The sequence below is a fragment of the Aphelocoma coerulescens genome, chromosome 7 (assembly GCF_041296385.1).
Source record: "Aphelocoma coerulescens isolate FSJ_1873_10779 chromosome 7, UR_Acoe_1.0, whole genome shotgun sequence".
NCBI classification, from domain to species: Eukaryota; Metazoa; Chordata; class Aves; order Passeriformes; family Corvidae; genus Aphelocoma; species Aphelocoma coerulescens.
Genome location: NC_091021.1, coordinates 37,022,493 through 37,039,966, shown reverse-complemented (window position 1 = coordinate 37,039,966; position 17,474 = coordinate 37,022,493). Strand labels below are relative to the sequence as shown.

The window sequence follows — 17,474 nt, the reverse complement described above, 5'->3', positions numbered from 1 at the left end:
GGGTTTCCTTTCTCCTTCCTGCTTTCCCTGCTGGAAAGCAGAACAGGGGACTGGATTTTGCAGTGCAGCCTCCCAAATCAACAGTACACCTTTTAGCCAGGTAATCAGATGTAATTTCATGAGCACATGCTGCTTGCTAGCCAAGGCTTTGTTTTCCAAAGGATGTGGTCTTGATCTGCATCAGGTTCCTTCTCTCCCCCCTAAACACCATTTGCATTTCTTCCTAGTCACGGGAGTTCCAAATAAATTGCCAAATTCATGGAGGAAAAAGGTGCAGAGAGACAAAGAATTGGGTAACTCCGTCTTAAAAATTACCTGTTTGACCTGCTGCTCCCAGAGCCCAGCTCTGAGACAACAGCTCTCTCCCCCACCGAGATCAGAGCCTGGATCTCTTTCCTCAATTGAAACACAGACAAAAACAATTGCATCTCTGTGATCTGTAGCAGTAACAAACACTCCTGGTTCTACAGAAAGATTGGAGGGGGGGAGCTATTCTATTTCATTTTTGGCATTATTATTGATCCTAACAGGTGTTTTGAACTGAAGACCCCCGTGGCTTACAGGGATCTGTACAAACCCTCAGTTTAAGCAACAACAGAGATGTCACTCGTGTTCACTAAAGAGCTATCCAACCTTTCTTGTAGATCCCTGGATACTTGTAATCCTGCATTCTCCAGCCCATCACATGAGCAGGAGCATTTATCCCAGGATCTCAGCAGCACAACTCCTTGCTGGGTTAATTTATTTCTCTTCCCTCTCCATCCTGCAGGTTCATAGCCGCTTTCCCCTCGTGTTTGTGCGTGGCTGGGCCGTTGTACAGGTATGACTGAGTGCTGTCTGCTCCCACTGGATCTGGGATCATTTGTCTTCCGAGATCCAGGCGGGCTGCACCACACGACAGCACACAGTGACAGTAATTTGCACTGATCTGCCCCCACTGCTAGTCCTGCTGCTACAAATAGCAATTGATTATAATGCTGTAGTGTTATTGACTGTCACTACGAACACAAGCTTTATTTCATTTTTAAAGTAACACGCCGCAGATTTACTTAGCAGACATGGAGCAATAACTGCAAAAAAAAAAAAAAAAAAAAAAAATCTAAAAAAATTAAAAAAAAGGAACGAAATCAAAACAATTTGAGGCAGGGAGGAGGCAGAGGCAGCATTGCATAAAACACCGGGAAAATTAATTAATGCTACCAGATGATTATGATACTGCAGATGAGCAGAAAAGCTGTAGAGGTTGTAAAGGGATGAATCTGTCCATATTTCAGAGAAACAATGCTGATTTACATCACCTAAGGATCTTGCCTGAAGCATTCAGGTCGTGGAAATCTCTCAAATCCATCAGAATGCAGGGAAAAAAAGTGAGCCTATAGAAATCATCATTCTTGTTATTGTCAAAATCTGATTCTGCTGAGGCAGTAAAATGCATTAATGCTGCACTGGATTTGCCCCTTCCTCTGCTTCTCCCTCCCCTCAGTTCAGGATACAGTTTTTGATCCAGGTTGTTAAAAGAGATCCTATTTCATACATCCCTACGTTCTCTTTCTGAATCTTACGTTCTTAGAGCATTAATCTGCAGGATTGTCCCTAGAGTCCATTTGAGATGGGCGCAGAAATTTAGTTCAGGTAATTATCCTTTCTTTTCAAGTGAATTAAGAAACCAGGAATTCCTGCTTATCTGACAGAAGTGTAGATTTCTCTCCTTAATGCTTGTCACCTGCAAGACAAGTCACACAGGTAAATCTCAAACTGTGCCTTTGTGCCCCATCTAAAGTGGATTTTGGATGTCTCTGCGGAGTAATGCTCCAAGGACGTTATAGTTCAGAGAAAATGGTAATGTCTGTGTATAAAATGTGAATTACTTTAATAGGCTTTGGCAGCACAAGTCTCAACAAGACGATCCACCCCTGCTAATCTAGAGCGTACAGTTTTTCTCTCTCTTCTTTTTTTTTCTTTTTTCAGAAAAAAAAGAGAAGTCTGAATATAATTTCTCTAAGCTGCAATTTCTAATGCTAACGTTTTACCTTCATTAGGGAGGGGAAGAAAGCTTCTAAGACTCTCTGTTGAGCTCTTGGAGAACGTCTTACATTGAAATTCTGATTTAGAGATAGGCACAATCTATCTGCTTTGCATACCTTTGCCCTTTAAACCAGTATTTGTGACATAAAGAAGGACACAGCTTGCAGAGTAGCTGGTAAGTCTCCTATCCATGATTTTTTGGGTTATTGTTCTGTTTGGTTTTTTTTTTTTTTTTTGCATGTATATGCAAAGTCAGATTTGTTTCCTTCCCCCCTTTAGGCAAGATAGCTTCTGTATCCTCAAAAAAACTATCTTTGTGTGAAATCACTGGTGTGGTGGTGGTAATGTTGCTTATAACAGCACTAAATATGGAAGATTTATCCTGTTTTGTGTTTTAGGTTCCATTTATCCGTTTTATGTGTCTTTATTTAAGACAAACTGCCTAAAGGTTGTCTGTTTTATTGGAAAAATGAGAGAGTAGGGATGGCTGCACCTCAAATGGTTCACAAATCCTGCTTTTGCTGACTTTGGTGTTTGTTTCGTGGGGTTTTGTTGTCGTTTCCTTATGATTTGCTTTTTACTTTGCAGTGCTTTGATTAAGATTATACAGTGATTTTGTGGTATGTGGTAGTGAACACAGAATCCACTCTTCATTCCTTGAATGCCTCTTGTTCCCTGTGGCCCATGGGGTTCCTACGTGAGCAGATCACAGGATCCTGCAGAAGATGTCCTGGCTCCCATCCTAAACTGGGGTACAAATCTTTATGCAGCTGTAAGCCAGCCAAGACCATAAAAAATTTCATAGTCTTGCCTTTTAAAGAATTACTTCTTGTGACTTGTAATATGGTGAAATTGGGAGGAGGGGGGTAGAAATCTGCATTTGAGGGGTTTTCCTTATATATGCATTTCAAACAGAGGGATCTTTTTTAAAAAGGAAATTACAGGTATCACTCATTTTACAGCTCTTCCACAGCTCAAATTAAAGCTTAAGCAGCTATGTATTTATCAATTAGCATTATTTCTCTATCCCTGTCTGACTCTCTCTATTGTTGTAACTCCATCAAATAGTCATTTGCTTTTTTTATGGTAATAATCCCTTCAAATTCACTCCTTTCATCTGGATCCCTGTATGTTATTTGTTGTTCTGCTAAATCCCTATTACAGAGGCCTAGGAGTTCCAACGGCCTGACGAATAATTAGAAATGTTTTATCCCTAAGCTTCAAAAGGGTGCTAGAAATAATTATAAGCAAACATTTTATGTAGCATTCCATATCAATCCTACCCCAGCTTTATGTTGTTTGTGCTTCAGATAGGAGGGAAAGAGGGAGATCCTGGTTTCCACAGCCTAAAGGGGACACACGTTGACGTTGCTGGAGCTTTTGGCTTCTCTCTCCCCTCTTCTCCTGGTGGTAGGATGCTCAGTACATCCCAGGCACCTCGTGGCACCTCTGATTTTATAGGAGTGTGGTTAATTACTGGCCAAACAAAAGGAACTTTGTTATTTTATCAGCAAATTCCCCCTGCTCTCTTATCAGCAACGTGACCTACAGACCTGCGCTGTGTGTAAGTAACGCCGCATCAAACCGGACAAGAAAGCTCAAGTTTTGCAAAGTGAAAGTTGATTATTTAGTCCAGACTAGATGTGTCAGTGCAGCCTTATTCCCTAGCAAATTCTGGGAGCTGTAGCAGCTCTAGCTGTCCTTCAGCAGACCAGACTCACGCCACAAAGTTTTTTACACAGAAGGCAAGGAGAGAGAGCTGCATCTCGAAAGCCTACAAAACTAATTGGAACACACCCAATGTCATTACATTTGACAGCATTTTGAGAAATACCCAATCACTTTGTCATCAATTTTCAATTTTGTCAAGAGAAAGTAGCTTTTCATTGGCAAACAACCTGCTGTCCCCACAGTATTTGTGAAAGTGTCCTGGCAGAGAGTAGTGTCATCTCCAAGAACATTTTTCAGGCTTACTTTCTCTATAAAACTTTTATTGAGGAGTTTTTTTAAAAATCCTTGAAAATTGTGTTAAGATGAAGGGTTTTTCATCCTGAAGATACCAAACCCAGTTATGGCCCAGTATAACAAAGGACATAAATACATGATTAACTTTAAACTTGTCAACAGTCCTTCTAGGTTTCTGAGTTTTGGTGATGAGAAATTTTATCTGTTCACTTCAAAGATACTGCGAAAGTTTAATGTTGAAAAAGAATGAACTGACATTAAAAAAGGGAGAAAAGAATTTGTATTTATCAATCAATATGATGAGGATTCATGTGTGAAAAGCAAAGAACAATGTGCTCAAGGGTAGCATAGTGATACCTTTCTACCAATCCGCTGCTCCTTTTGTTTCTTTCCCTCTGAGGGAAATTCATTCATCCTTGCTCTTACTTTTCCAGAACAAAAGACAGTCTGATTCAGGGCCTGATTTGCTGGAGATCCATATTTTTGGCCATTTCCCCACCTTCATGTTGTGAAGCCATGGTATGAAGAAATATGTGAGAAGGAAACCCAGATTGGTTAGATGTGGTTTTCAGTGTTTGCAACACATGGATGCTGTAAGAACCTAGGAAGCATTTTGACTGGCACAGCAGAGAAGAGGGTGGAGTTTACCAAAAAGCATTTATCTCAGCTGGTGGACTCTCCCTAACCCAGGGACAGCACTACAGTGTGCCTCTGAGGGCAAGCTCGTGAGGGAATTCCGCAAAGGCAGCCCACCCTTCCTTTGATGGGCCCTCTGGCAACCCTAACAGCCACTGGGAGATCTGAAAATCTGTGGCTGCCCCATCCCTGGAAGTGTCCAAGGCCAGGCTGGATGGAGTTTGGAGCCACCTGGTCTAGCAGAAGGTGTCCCTGCCCATGGCAGGAGCTGGAACCAGATGGTCCTTAAGGTCCCTTCCAATATTGCCTCTTTGCTCATGGTGGGAAATTGTGACACTTCCTGGAGGTCTCTTCCTCACCTCTGGAGGTAAAATTCAGACTAAAGTTGCAATGGATTATCTGAAACCCTGTCTTCCACTGCACAGGCAACAGGGAAATGGTGTGGGCTTCTGAATAAGCTCTGTAAGAACCCAATGGCTCGTTAAAATCACAGATTGTAGAATCTACAGTTTTTCAATTTGGAGTCAACTCCCCTCTGACTTTGCCCCTCTAAAAAATAACTTTAAAAAAAAAAAATTGTTTGGAAGCATTGCAAACCCCCCAAACTATATTTTATGTGCATTGGGAAGCTTATTTGCTTTTTTTATTAATATGCAAATCAAGTGTGCTCCCAACTTTCATCACTGCTTAAATACTGTACAAGTATCGTAAATAACCTGCCTATTCAAGTTTTATCTTGTCCACTTTACATTGCACTGCTCTTGTACAGGAAATGGATTGTATTTAATATTGATGGCTCTGTATGTGTCATTTAATCGTCCCTATTGATTGGATTTCATCAGAGTGGGGGCTTGGACAGAAGCTTTGATTATACTGTAAGGAGTCTTTGCAGTTTTCTGTTACTCAACACCATATCAATGCACCTTCTGGTGTGATATCACTTTCACAATCAATACCTGGAAAGAAAATAAAAAAGAGGCCTCCAGGAAAGGAAAGGGAAAAAAAAAACCCTGAATCAGCCTCTAATTCCCTTTCTGCACATAGATTAAACCTCTGCAACTCAAAGACCATTTATTGTGTGGTTTAACATAAGAAACGGGGGGAAAGAAAAAACCTGAAAGAGTCTCTGTGGGTTGTTTGTTTAATTTCTACATCATTTTTTATTTATAGGCGTCAACTGTTCCTTTCAGTGTCCCTGGCTGATGTTTGATGGTGTGTAATTTTTAACAGTTACATGTCATGTCTCAGTTAACTGCTTCTCTTGATCTGATAATAGTGCTATAAACGTATTATTTGATCAAATAGATGCATAGGGGACATTTTGCTTTTCAATATGCTTTCTGCTGAGAATGGAATGTCTTAGTGCTTTCAAAGATCATCCCTAAATTGACACTGTCCCACAGTGGCTCGACCTCATCCTCACTCCAGAGCCACGCTGGTTTGTGCTCCTCCATCCCAGCCTCCCAACACCAACCATAAGAGCCAGGCAGCAGGAAACAATCATTCCCTGAGGAATATTAACACACAGCAGATGGGTATTTCATAGTGCTGGTGAGAGGGTTTCCCCATCTGGGCATCCTCAGTTGAAATGCAGGCGCTGACGTGCTCATAAATCCAGCTCCTGGGTGGATGACAGAAAACATCGTTCCGAGTTGTATCAGAGTAGGGAGAACATACATAGCTCCTCCAAAGTTGTTTGTACTCTGGTTCTCCCCATTCATTGTCCTGAGATGAAAGGGAGTTTATGGGCTTATTTATGAGCTTCTCATCTTTTCCAGGCTGGTGACCCTCTAACTGAGATACAACCGATATCTAAGAATATTGGTAATGTTTGTAGCTTATTTTTAAAGGAAAGTGGGTTTAAAATTTTTTTTGGAGTAGTGAGGGTGTCACCAGTAAAGTCTCCATGGACATGGATGCATGGTGCTCTGGGAGAACGGGAAAATACAAGCTGAGCCTTGACATAGAGAATGGTGCATAGGAAAATTGAGTTCGTCTTGGTCTAGATTACAGTGACAATTTAAAACTTCTGACACAGACCTTGACTAAGTTCTCTTGGTCCTTCCAGATGAGTGACCAATGGTTTCTTAGGAGTAACTGTTTTCTTAAAATGTATGTCCCTGGAGAGATAAGTGCATTTCTGTTGACACAGGGCTAACCTGACCCTCTGATTTTGCATAGAAGTACTTGTTCTTTGGCTCCTTAAAACAGAGCAAAGGGATTTGTGTTCAATAGGAAGAATTGTGACAAACAGGAAAAATACGTGCCCTGTGCGCATAACATTCATCAGAGAGGGTTACAAAGCCAGGTGTGGCTGTTTCTGCTGACAAACACCTCCAAATCTGCCCAGCAAAGACACAGGCACAGAAACCAGTTGGGGACTGACCAGACAATCCACGTTTCTTTGTTCCATCAAATGCATCTCTGAGAGATGTTTTTGAGTTTTATAAGCAAGACAAGGCAGAAACTGTCAGAGACAAATTGTGTTTCCTTACGTGGAGTGACGCCGAAGGTCTTGGGCTGGTGGCACTCTCCCGTGTGCCAGAGGAGAGCAAGCAGCGTGTCAGTGGGACAATGTGAGTCTCAGTGTGGAGGAGAGAACTGGAGAAGGCTGCCTAAAGTGACAGGTATTTACCCAAAAGGCTACAGACGGATGCAAGCATCTGAGCTGCTAGACTTGAAGGATCCTCAGTCTAAAAAACAAAAGTATGGTGTTAGGAAAGTGCAGTGTCTGAACAGATGTAACTTACTCATAAAAAGAAGTGCCTGTAGGCTTCCTACCAAAGCCAGAAGTGGCTTCTAGCCCTGAAAAGACCTCCACTGTGGCAAGTGGGATTTTCAAGTGTCTTTTCTCTGCCTCTCTGTTGTTGCATTTCTCTACTTGAATAGTTGCATTAACATATTTCTGTCAAAACTTGGTAGAGAAGCAGTAGTTTTAATGTAGATATTGCCAAACATTAATGGAACCTTGATTTTCCTGATTATATTTAGGTACTTGCAAGAAAAAATGGATTTGAAGAGTTCCCAAATAGGGAATGGGATTGTATCCTGTTTGTTCTGGGGAGTCCCATCACTGAATTTTGACAGTGAGCTTTCTTGGGAACAAACCCCAATAATTTATTAAAAGTAGACTAATGAATATCTGGTCCAATGATGAGGAAAATAAATACTTTATTCAGCTGTTCTTCACCTGGAATTATCATGATTCCTCCCACCCAGACTTCTAGGGAAAAGAAAGAATGAATTTTGGAGTCCTTTGTCAAGTGTTTATATGTGCTCAGAGGGGCCCCACAACTCTCCAAAACAAACCACTATGGTTCCTCTGATATCAAGGACCAAGGATTAGGCAAATGTAGCCTAGTGGAGCCAGAATGTGCCGTGGTAAAAGTTGTGCACAAACCTGGATGGATTTAGAGCTCTCCCAAAGAAGTTCAGAGGATAAATCACCACATTTCATGACATGCAAGTTCAATGCAAAAATATCTGAGGGTGAAAACAGTTTCTTATTTCTTTAGAGACTTGTGGAGAGTATCTACCTAAATGGATAAATTCAGCTGTCAGGATCTTTCATAGTGATGTCATAATGCTGATGAGACAGACCTTCCTTGTCACTTGTCATGTGCCCTCCAAACATGTGCTTGACCACCTTCATTCTTAAGAAAACACATAAAATGGCAAAATTAAAACTGAATGTCTCATTGTGAAAACAGAACACATAGAAACACATTCCTGAATTAGAGCTGTATTTATTTAAATGTGGTCTTAATATTGGAAGATTCCTGATAAAATAACAGTTGCATCATGAATACCCAAATAACTTTGGGTCAGTAGGTAATAATTATATGCTTTATGATGTTCAGTACATTGGATTCTTCTTTAAGTTAATTTTTCAAGGTTAATTTAATTGTAATGACAGTTAGAGAGACTGGATCAGCCCATCCGAAAATAACTATTAACCCACTAGATGCTGCATCTCGTTGGGCACGGTGCTTGCCAGGAGAGAGCCATGACCATCAAGGACAATGCCCAGCATAAGGAAAGTGGAAACTGACTTATCAGAAACAATTAATTTGGCAGTTTTAGACAGCAACTTCAGAACTTTATTTAATACTACTTGGAAGTGGTAGAAAGCACTGAAATCTTTACTGAAAGAAGAGCTTTGAGTTGCACATTCTTGTGTCTTCTGTTGGATCATCTCTCTACTGCTGGACATCTTTTGCCCACTGCAGCTGATGCGCATTCTCATGCTGGATTCTGCATATTCCTCTCCTGTGGGGCTGTCGAGACCACAAACCCCTACGGTAATTACCAGATGGAGATGATGCTCGGTCAGAACCAACCTGTGCCACATTCGAGTTGGTGACCTAAAGGTGAAAAGCTTTGATTCCCATTAATAACACCTTGAGCCTCTCTGACCTCCAGGATGTGATTAAAAGCCCATTAAACTCCCTCAGTAGCTTTGGCTCATGTTGTTTGCGTTTTGCATTATTATTGTGTATTGTTTGATAATCTCATTGTATTATTTGATTAATTTAAGGCGCGAGCATTTTTCTGTTCCGCGTTCAAGAATTCAGCATGTTGAGGGCTCCCTCCACCTAGGAAATATCTTTTTGTTTCGCTCTGTATTTCTCAGCGGGTGAGCAAACTGCTTTCCTTTGTCTCATTGCTCAGAATAACAAATGTCAAAGCTTGGAACCTGGTAATTTGGCAATTTTAGACAATCGCCTCATAACCACGTTTCAGTACACCTTTGAAGCGGTGGAAGTTCAAAGGCTCTGCAAAGACGAGCCTTGCTTTCCCTGTTGCTATGAGTCATTTGAAGTAATTGGTCCTGTCTGATGTATGTTTTGAACTGAGGAAGTAGCGCTTTATTACCACAATCAGATACAGGTTTTTAGCCAAGGAAGTGGAGTTTTCCTCACAGATGTAGATGTCTGCTTGATAAGGCAGAAAACAGACAGATGTGCCTCTCTGCACTGGGGAAGAGGTGTGGAGAAGGAGCAAACACAAGAGCTGAGAAAATTCCATGAAGCTACATGAGAGGGGATTTGGAAGCCTTCCCAGTAAGAAAATTTCTCAAAAGCAAGGAAATTCGCCTTTTAGAGAGAAAAATACTTAAAGTTTTATATATCAAACAAATACGCCTATCATCGGGTTTTCAAGTGCTTAGACTGGAGAAAAAATTCAGATTAAGGACTCTGAAGGTATTTTAAACAATGTCGGCTAACTTTAGGCTCGCCATTGGGAGTCTGGTGTTCCATTTCCCATAAACATATGCTGTCTAACTGTTCTAAAAGTTGGGGGGGGTTTAAAATTTGATATTATAAGGTATCATTGCGTGTTAAGGTGGCTTTTGGAATAATACAATGTAAGATTAAAGCCCAGAATTTATGTTCGCTCTTATCAGTGACTAATGCCTGACGTACTGTGAGGAAGTACCTCTCTCTTGTAAATATTTTACTAAAATTAGAAAAAGAAAAGTCCTGCCAGAACCACATGTATGCTTTTAGATGTGCATAAGAGCATCCCACAGAGCTGAAGGGATTGTCTGCTCCCTGACGGAGAAGTGTTGAGTTGTGACCCCAGCCTGGGGCTCGCCAGCTCCTGGAGGCAGAAACCTTGTGCTCAGATGTGCTGAGCTCAGTCCGTCCATGTGTGCCACAGATAGGGGTGGGAGGGCAGTTTCTGGCACTAGGAGGGCTTTCCTTTCTCAGTCCCCTTCTGAATTGCTCCCACTGGCTGTGGTGGATCTGCATCGTGCCGTATCCAGCGGACTCTTGGGTGCTGGTCTCCTCATGAGGCAATGACAGTGCTGATGGGGGGTGTGCACATTATTCATTACTGAGAAGGACCATTTTTTCCCCAGGCAGAGAAATCTTGAGGAGGAATCTCTGCTCCCACTGCTGCATTGCAGAGGCCAGGGAAACACGGTAAAACTCTGAATGGTACCGGAGAATATCCATTTCAGTTTGTGAGTGGTGTCCAGAGCAGATTAAGGAAAGAAAGACTCATATTTCAAAGGCAAGGGAGACCTTGGATATGCTGCTGTGTGCTTTTGAGTGGAAAGCCAGTACAGGAAGAGTGGTAGACTCAGGTATTTTGTAGCACCTTTTTTTTTTCTCTTGCAGGTGGTGACAGAGTACAGAAGTGGCTCGGGTCCAGCCAGTTTCAATTGATCAGCTCTTTTTTATCAGTTTTACGATATCTCATTTACTTAATATCACAGAAAACAAAGTAAATGTATGCTGGGAAAGGCTGGGCTGCTGCTCAGCTGACAAATGAGCTGCCCAACGTGCTGTATCTCCTCTGTGCCCCTGTGTATTTACCTGCACCTCCACCGCAGCCATCATTTTTCTCTTTGCCATCTGGGCTCCGGTTGCTTTGGCCAAGTGTCACCTTCACAAATCAAAGGGTTGCATGTGCAAACTTTCCTGGAGAGAGAGGCAAGAAGTTCTGCAGCAGGAAAAAGAACATGTGAGCACAGATTTGGAAGGAGAACTCAAGACCTGGGCTATCCCTCATGTCCACTGAAGTCAGTGTAGGTCATCTTTTTACTCTTTAAGAGTTTTGTCCGGTGCTCTGGGTTTAGTTTTCATCTGGGTGAGTGTAACAAGCTCTTAGCTCAGCCTGCATTTTGCCCACACAAATATTCAGATATAAATATTTGAAGATCTTTCCTTCTTTAAATTAATTTTCAGTTTTGTACTAGATCAATGGTAAGGGAACAAAATGATCATAGCAGAGATTGTGGAGAGATGGGCACTGATAGCTTTGATGATGTCTCCAGTGTTTTTTGACTGTTGAAAACATCACATTTCCATTTAATCTAATGAAACGGGGTCTGATCTCATCCCCCATTTGTGCCCATCACAAAGCTGTCACACATTTTGATACAATAAATATTCTTATGATCAGTGAAATTGCCAAACCAAATTATGGTGATGGTAGGTTAACCCAGTCTCCTGCCCTCTGTGAGAGTTGCTGCCACACACAAGCACAAAAACCTTCTTGCTCTGCAGCAACAGGGACTTCTCCTTCTTTCTATTCTTTATGTATTGTAAAGATAATTAATACTTATTGATATGCGTATAGATTTTATTCCTTTTTTTTACCTTTTAAAATTTATTTTTTAATTTTTAAGTTTTAATATTGGCTCAGTAATGTTTGGGGTTTTTTTTCACAGAAATGGGTAATTCCATTTTTTATCTAGGAGAGCACATGAACACGGTTAAAGGGGCAGAAGTGCAGCAGTTTGGCAGAGCCATTCCAGAAGCTGCAGTTACAGTTTACCCACATTTCTCCTGGCAGGCTGTGAGCATCCTTTGAAAAGGAAAACCTCACCAATGACTTACGAAGTAAGTTGGTGAATCAAAAAAAACCCCAATGCCAGCAAACTGGAATGTTATTAAAACTGGAATTTTACCTTTTCTACAGAATGAACTCAACATCCAGATGTGGGCACAGGATCCACCAGCACTCCTCTAAGCCAGCAGGGATCCTTGTGTTGGAAAGACAGAATCACATTTCAGGCTTGAGTCTATTACACAGCAACAGTTCCTGTTGAGAGCATCTCCCGCATCCAGCTCAGTAATTTCAACAGAAAAAAAAGCCTCTGTGGCACTGATTAATGGAAAGGCCTGGATATACTGGTGGATCTGGAAAGCATCTCATAATCTTTGACAGACAAGATGTTTCTTATTCTGAAGGGATTTGATCATTGTTTATGAAATTATGTGAGTGACATAGCATCACTGTTATTTTTATTCTGGCATTACAGCTGGTCTAATAATTTGGGTAATAAAGTTACTTATTTTGGCAATAAATCATCAAATGTATCCAGAGTTCTTATCAACATTTTCATTTATTCATATTCCTTGTCAGAACTCTTATCAATATTTTTCCACATTTGTTTTTCTTTTAGAAATCCTCTGATTTAAACTTGTATTAAACTTGTATTAATGCAAAACAGTCGATTTATTTGAAATGGTGACATCATTTTACTCCAGTCTGTAGAGGTTTACACTTTGCCTAAATTAAAGTGTCCACACTGACTTCAGCAAGAATATGTCCAGCTTATCAAGTGCCTGTTTAAATACATATTTTTTTATTATACACCAAATTTTCATTTCTGTCTCCATATGTACATATGTGCTTGAACCTGTCTGAGCATACATTTGTATTCCTCATTTTCCCACGTAGTTTCTGACTACTAGTCCTTTCCATTTCCACAGGAGAATCACAGAATCATTAAGGCTGGGAAAGACACCCCCAAGATCATCAAGTCCATCTTTCTACACACATTTGAGGGAAATATTTACAGTAGTTTCATTAATAAAAATGTTGTTTGAGAAAAACATAAAAAACCAATAAAAATAACTGAAAATTATTACAACTTGTAATAACCTACCTCAAAATTTCTGGAAAATAGAAGGTAGAACGATGTCTCTGATAGTTGGATGGGTGAATAACACATTTTTGCTGGGAAGGGAGAATGCAAACCCATCCTGAAGGAACAAGAGGTGGGATGCAAACACCAGAACTGACTCTACCATAGGTCAAGACCAGCCACCTACTACCAGTAGTAACTCAGGTTTCAAGGAAAGCTGAGGACACTCCTGAAATAATTAAAATTTTCTTCCTGAAATAATTACCAGCACAGGAAAATGAAGACATTCTGTGGATGAACAGACCATTGCAGGCTGAACGGGATTGATTCTATCTGGATGGTTAATAATTTATCATTAAGGAACAAACTGAGAAAGAGTTTATGCTGTCAGTTCATGCAGTGGGGATAAAAGGAGATATTTGTTTAGTCCTGTTTTTGCAACAATAAAATTTGGGTTAATTTACAACAGCAGTTCAATGGAAATGTCTGCTCCATAAAGAGAGGGAAGGCAAAGAGAGAACCATGGAGCAAATATAATTGTCTTGAAAGCTGTGGTTTAACAGAAACAAGCCTGGAAAAGCTTCCTTGAGCCACTGAGTTAAGCCCAGCCCCTCCTTCTCTCACTGTATAAAATTCTCACCAGAGCTCACTCTGAAAGAACTGGATGTAAATATAAATCTTCAGCTGAAATACAGCAGAAGTTCTACAAACCCCAGCATGTTCACATCTGTCACAGCCACTTTGCATTAAGATTTTCAGAAACTTGTGTTACAGCTCAGCCATCAGACTTGATTTTCCTATCACCTTGAACACCTAAAAAGATTTTGGAGGCATATGTATTTTTTTTTTTAAATCATAAAGCAATTTAAGTCCTGTTGGTTGAGCCCTGATCTGGCTCATATTTAAGCGTGTGCTAAACTTCACTCGTATAAACAACCCCAGAATTGACAGCAGGGCTTCAAAATGCCATTTTGTGCCTCTGAATATGGAAAAATGTGGCTGGTTTAAAAATACCCATCAGTCTAACCAGCACAGCACAATGCAAAGTGTGTCAGTCCACTGACAGAGAGGAAAAATAGATGGAGAGCATTGCTTTCAGTGAGCAGGGATGACAATCAGAAGGAATAATGTCATTCCTGGCATTGCTCATGTACAGGAATATTTGTGTTTGCTGTGACACCCAGCTCATCCTCAGTGCTGCAGCAGCAGGGGACAGAGCTGGAATCCAGGAAACAACTCCCAGTGATACCCACAGGTAAAAATTATGAAAACATATTCAGCAGTTGCAGTTCCTTCAGTCTATCGGCTACATGAAAGGCATTAATAAAAGAAGCCTAAATACATATTTAACCAATTGACCAGAATGGCACTGAAGGAGTTTTAACATATTTTGAAAAATTGCCTAAATACATATTTACCCAATAGACTGGAACAGCTGCTTCGGAGTCTCTCTGGTCTCTTGGGTCTGTAATACGTGTTTTTAAAAACTGCCTGGCTATATATTTACCCAATAGACCAGAACAGCTATTAAGTAAATAATACACATTATATAACTGTCAATGATTTTTTTTTCCCCCCATCCCTTTTAAAAATAATAGAATAAAACAAATTTACAAAGATAAAAATGTAAAGTATTTATTGAGATTGTGAAAGGTCTGGAATCTGAGGTTAGTGTATGTATGTCACATTGTAGAAGATATCTCAGATCACCAGAGTGCTTTTGTGTGTGTGTTTAAAGTACAGGGCACTGTCAAGTACATCAGAGCCTGGGGTGCTTAATATAGAAGATAGAACAGCAGTTGGGAGTTGGAAAGGTCTGGCAGAAGAGAGGGGAGGGGGAAAAAATGGGAAGATATGAATCATAAATTCCCAGGAAGGATGGGTAAATCAAGCAGTTGATTTTGAGAAAGCCTAAAGATAGTACATGAAACACTGCAAAAAAAGAAAAAAAAAAAAAAATAGAGGAAGAGGGTTGGCATCCTGGCATCTGAGACCTGCGTATCAATACCTCGATGTACTCCACAGAAGGACAAATTGTGCTCTGCCTTCCAAACTTGCCTTGAAAGAAAATCAGTCCTGGTTGTTGAACTGTTAAGGATTGACCTTTTCTTAGAATGATAGAGCTACCAGGATAATTTCTCCTTAAATATTCATATATGTTTTAAACCATTAAATTAACTTCAACTTACAATGTGCTCTCATTGGGATTTTTTCCCTCCATAAACTACTTCAATTCTGAAATCACACTCATGGACACATTGATTTCTTTTTGACCTCAGCACATTTCAGACGGTTTTGAAATAATGAATCTGTGTTGCTTTCAGTCTCTCTCTCTGTCCTGCAACATAGTGAAGGAAAAGCAACAGACAACCTGATAGAGAAACAACATTTGTCTTCAAAAATAATGCTGTCACTTCTGCATTTACTTTTATTTTTTTTTTAAGTCAGAAGACTCTTGGTGGCTGAGAAAGCAAGGAAGGCATCTCACACTTTGCACAAAAACTCCAGGCTGGCAAAAGATGAAAAATAGTCAGGAAGAGATGGGAAGTGGTGAATGAAAATTTTACTACAGACAATTTTTTTTTCAATAGGAAAAAGTTTTGATTTCCTGGCCAGGCCTCATTTTTCAGTGAAATTTCTTTGTTATCCTATTTATCTGCTTGGTCAGCAGACACAAACCTGTTGGCACAGGGTGAAGCACAGCCTGTGACAGGTAGAAGAGGTCCTGCAAATGCCTTGGGTTAATGTTTTTTCTGGGGTAATCCCTCCAGGTGAGAAGTGAGGGAAGATGGATGGATGGAGATGGATGGATGGATGGATGGATGGATGGATGGATGGATGGATGGATGGATGGATGGATGGATGGATGGATGGACGACCCTCCTGCACTGCTTTTACAGCTTCTAGTACATCTCCACAAGAGCTGTTGAGTGCAGTGGAGGTAATAATGGTGAGGAAAATACAACAGAGGGGCTTCAGGACAATTCATCTTTCCTTTATTTTTACTTCAGCTTTGATGGTCAAGCCCATAAAATAAAGATGAGCAGCAAAACCACTGCTGCTCATCAGTTCAGTATCACTAGAGAGGCTTTTGGCTATTTCATAATTTTACCTCATTAAACCCATATCAGCCAAAGCTCACCTCTTCATTTATTTAATGAGCTACTGAATGTCATTAATGACATAACCTTGGACAGCACGTGGCTGCTCTCAACCGAGAGCCCACTGTCAGTGCTGCCTCCACTATCCCAGGCTGCTCCAAGCCCCATCCAACCCGGCTTTGGACACTTCGAGAGATGGGGCAGCCACAGCTTCCCTGGGCACCCTGTGCCAGGGCCTCCCCACCCTCACAGGGAAGGATTTTTCCAACTATTTTTTCAGTCATTATCAACTTTATGTAGGCTCTGACATGGCAGCTGATGGTGAAAGCATCTATATCCTATTATTAACCTCTACTCTAGAGTTCCCATTTCCTGAGCTTTTTAACTGAGTCCACTACACCAGAAAGAGTAAAATGAAGGTAACATTAATCAGTGGGTCTCTCTTACCCATAAAGTTTAGAATAAATATATATTTATATCTAGCCATCTATTTGTTAAATTAGGGCATTATTTTTGTTGTACCATTTCCAAACTCGCTATTCACTATTTAGCAGCCTTCCTGCAAGACACAAAATCCATTGTGTAATAATTTCTAGCAGACTGCAGGAGTGTAAAAGTAGACAGTGTTTCCTTCAAAAATGGAATCATCTTTCACAGATGTAGATGTGTACTTGTTATGCCAAGATGAGACAGATGTGGCTCTATTCACTCAGGGACAGGTGCGGAGGAAGAAGAGATAAAACATTTGTAGAAAGTGTAAGCAACTGCATCGCTGTTGTTAAATAAATAAACATTCTGCCAAAAAAAAAAAAAAGTTTATTTGCTTATTTTTTTTTTCCAGAGTGTTTATTTTAAGCTGCAGCTTAGCTGTGATTTATTCAGATTTATGTTGCTGTATCAATTTAAATTTATAATATGCATTCTATATATAAACATCTGTTTGTATATAATCGAGGAAGGTGCGTTGGCACACACGGAGAGCAGGTATGGGTGATGGGTGTAAAGGCACACACACATTTTTCATGGAAAATGGGCTCACGGGCACGTGCAGGCAGCTAATAAGGTGAAGAATGGGAAAATATTTTATTAATATAATGAGGCTTTGTGTGTGCATGAGAAGGGGGTGGGAGGGAGAAGAGAAGCAGATGCTTGTGCTGCCTATCACAGATTAAGCTGGTTCAAGCTCCAAATTGCAGGAGAAAAGCCTAATTACCCTTTGACTACATGGACACTAACAGGAAACCTCCATGCAGAGACATCCTTGGGGAAAGCATAAAATGGTTCGGGTCATACAAAATAGCTTAAAGCTGGTTAAAAGTTGGCTCCTGAACTCAGAGCTCAGGAGTGGCTGTGGAACAGGG

General features: G+C 40.6%; 1 long non-coding RNA gene across 3 annotated transcripts in view; it reads left to right on the top strand.

Moving 5' to 3' along the window:
* Positions 1 to 13,448, top strand: part of LOC138113227 (uncharacterized) — a 246,140-nt gene extending 232,692 nt beyond the window's left edge. For 2 of the 3 annotated variants that reach the window (XR_011152052.1, XR_011152051.1), the window contains 5 exons: positions 770 to 820; positions 2,040 to 2,200; positions 10,755 to 11,168; positions 11,837 to 11,981; positions 12,061 to 13,448. This is a non-coding gene — a long non-coding RNA (uncharacterized lncRNA). The remainder of the gene's footprint in view (positions 1 to 769; positions 821 to 2,039; positions 2,201 to 10,754; positions 11,169 to 11,836; positions 11,982 to 12,060) is intronic. The other variant, XR_011152053.1, reaches the window with a different exon arrangement.
* The last annotated feature ends 4,026 nt before the right edge of the window (positions 13,449 to 17,474 follow it).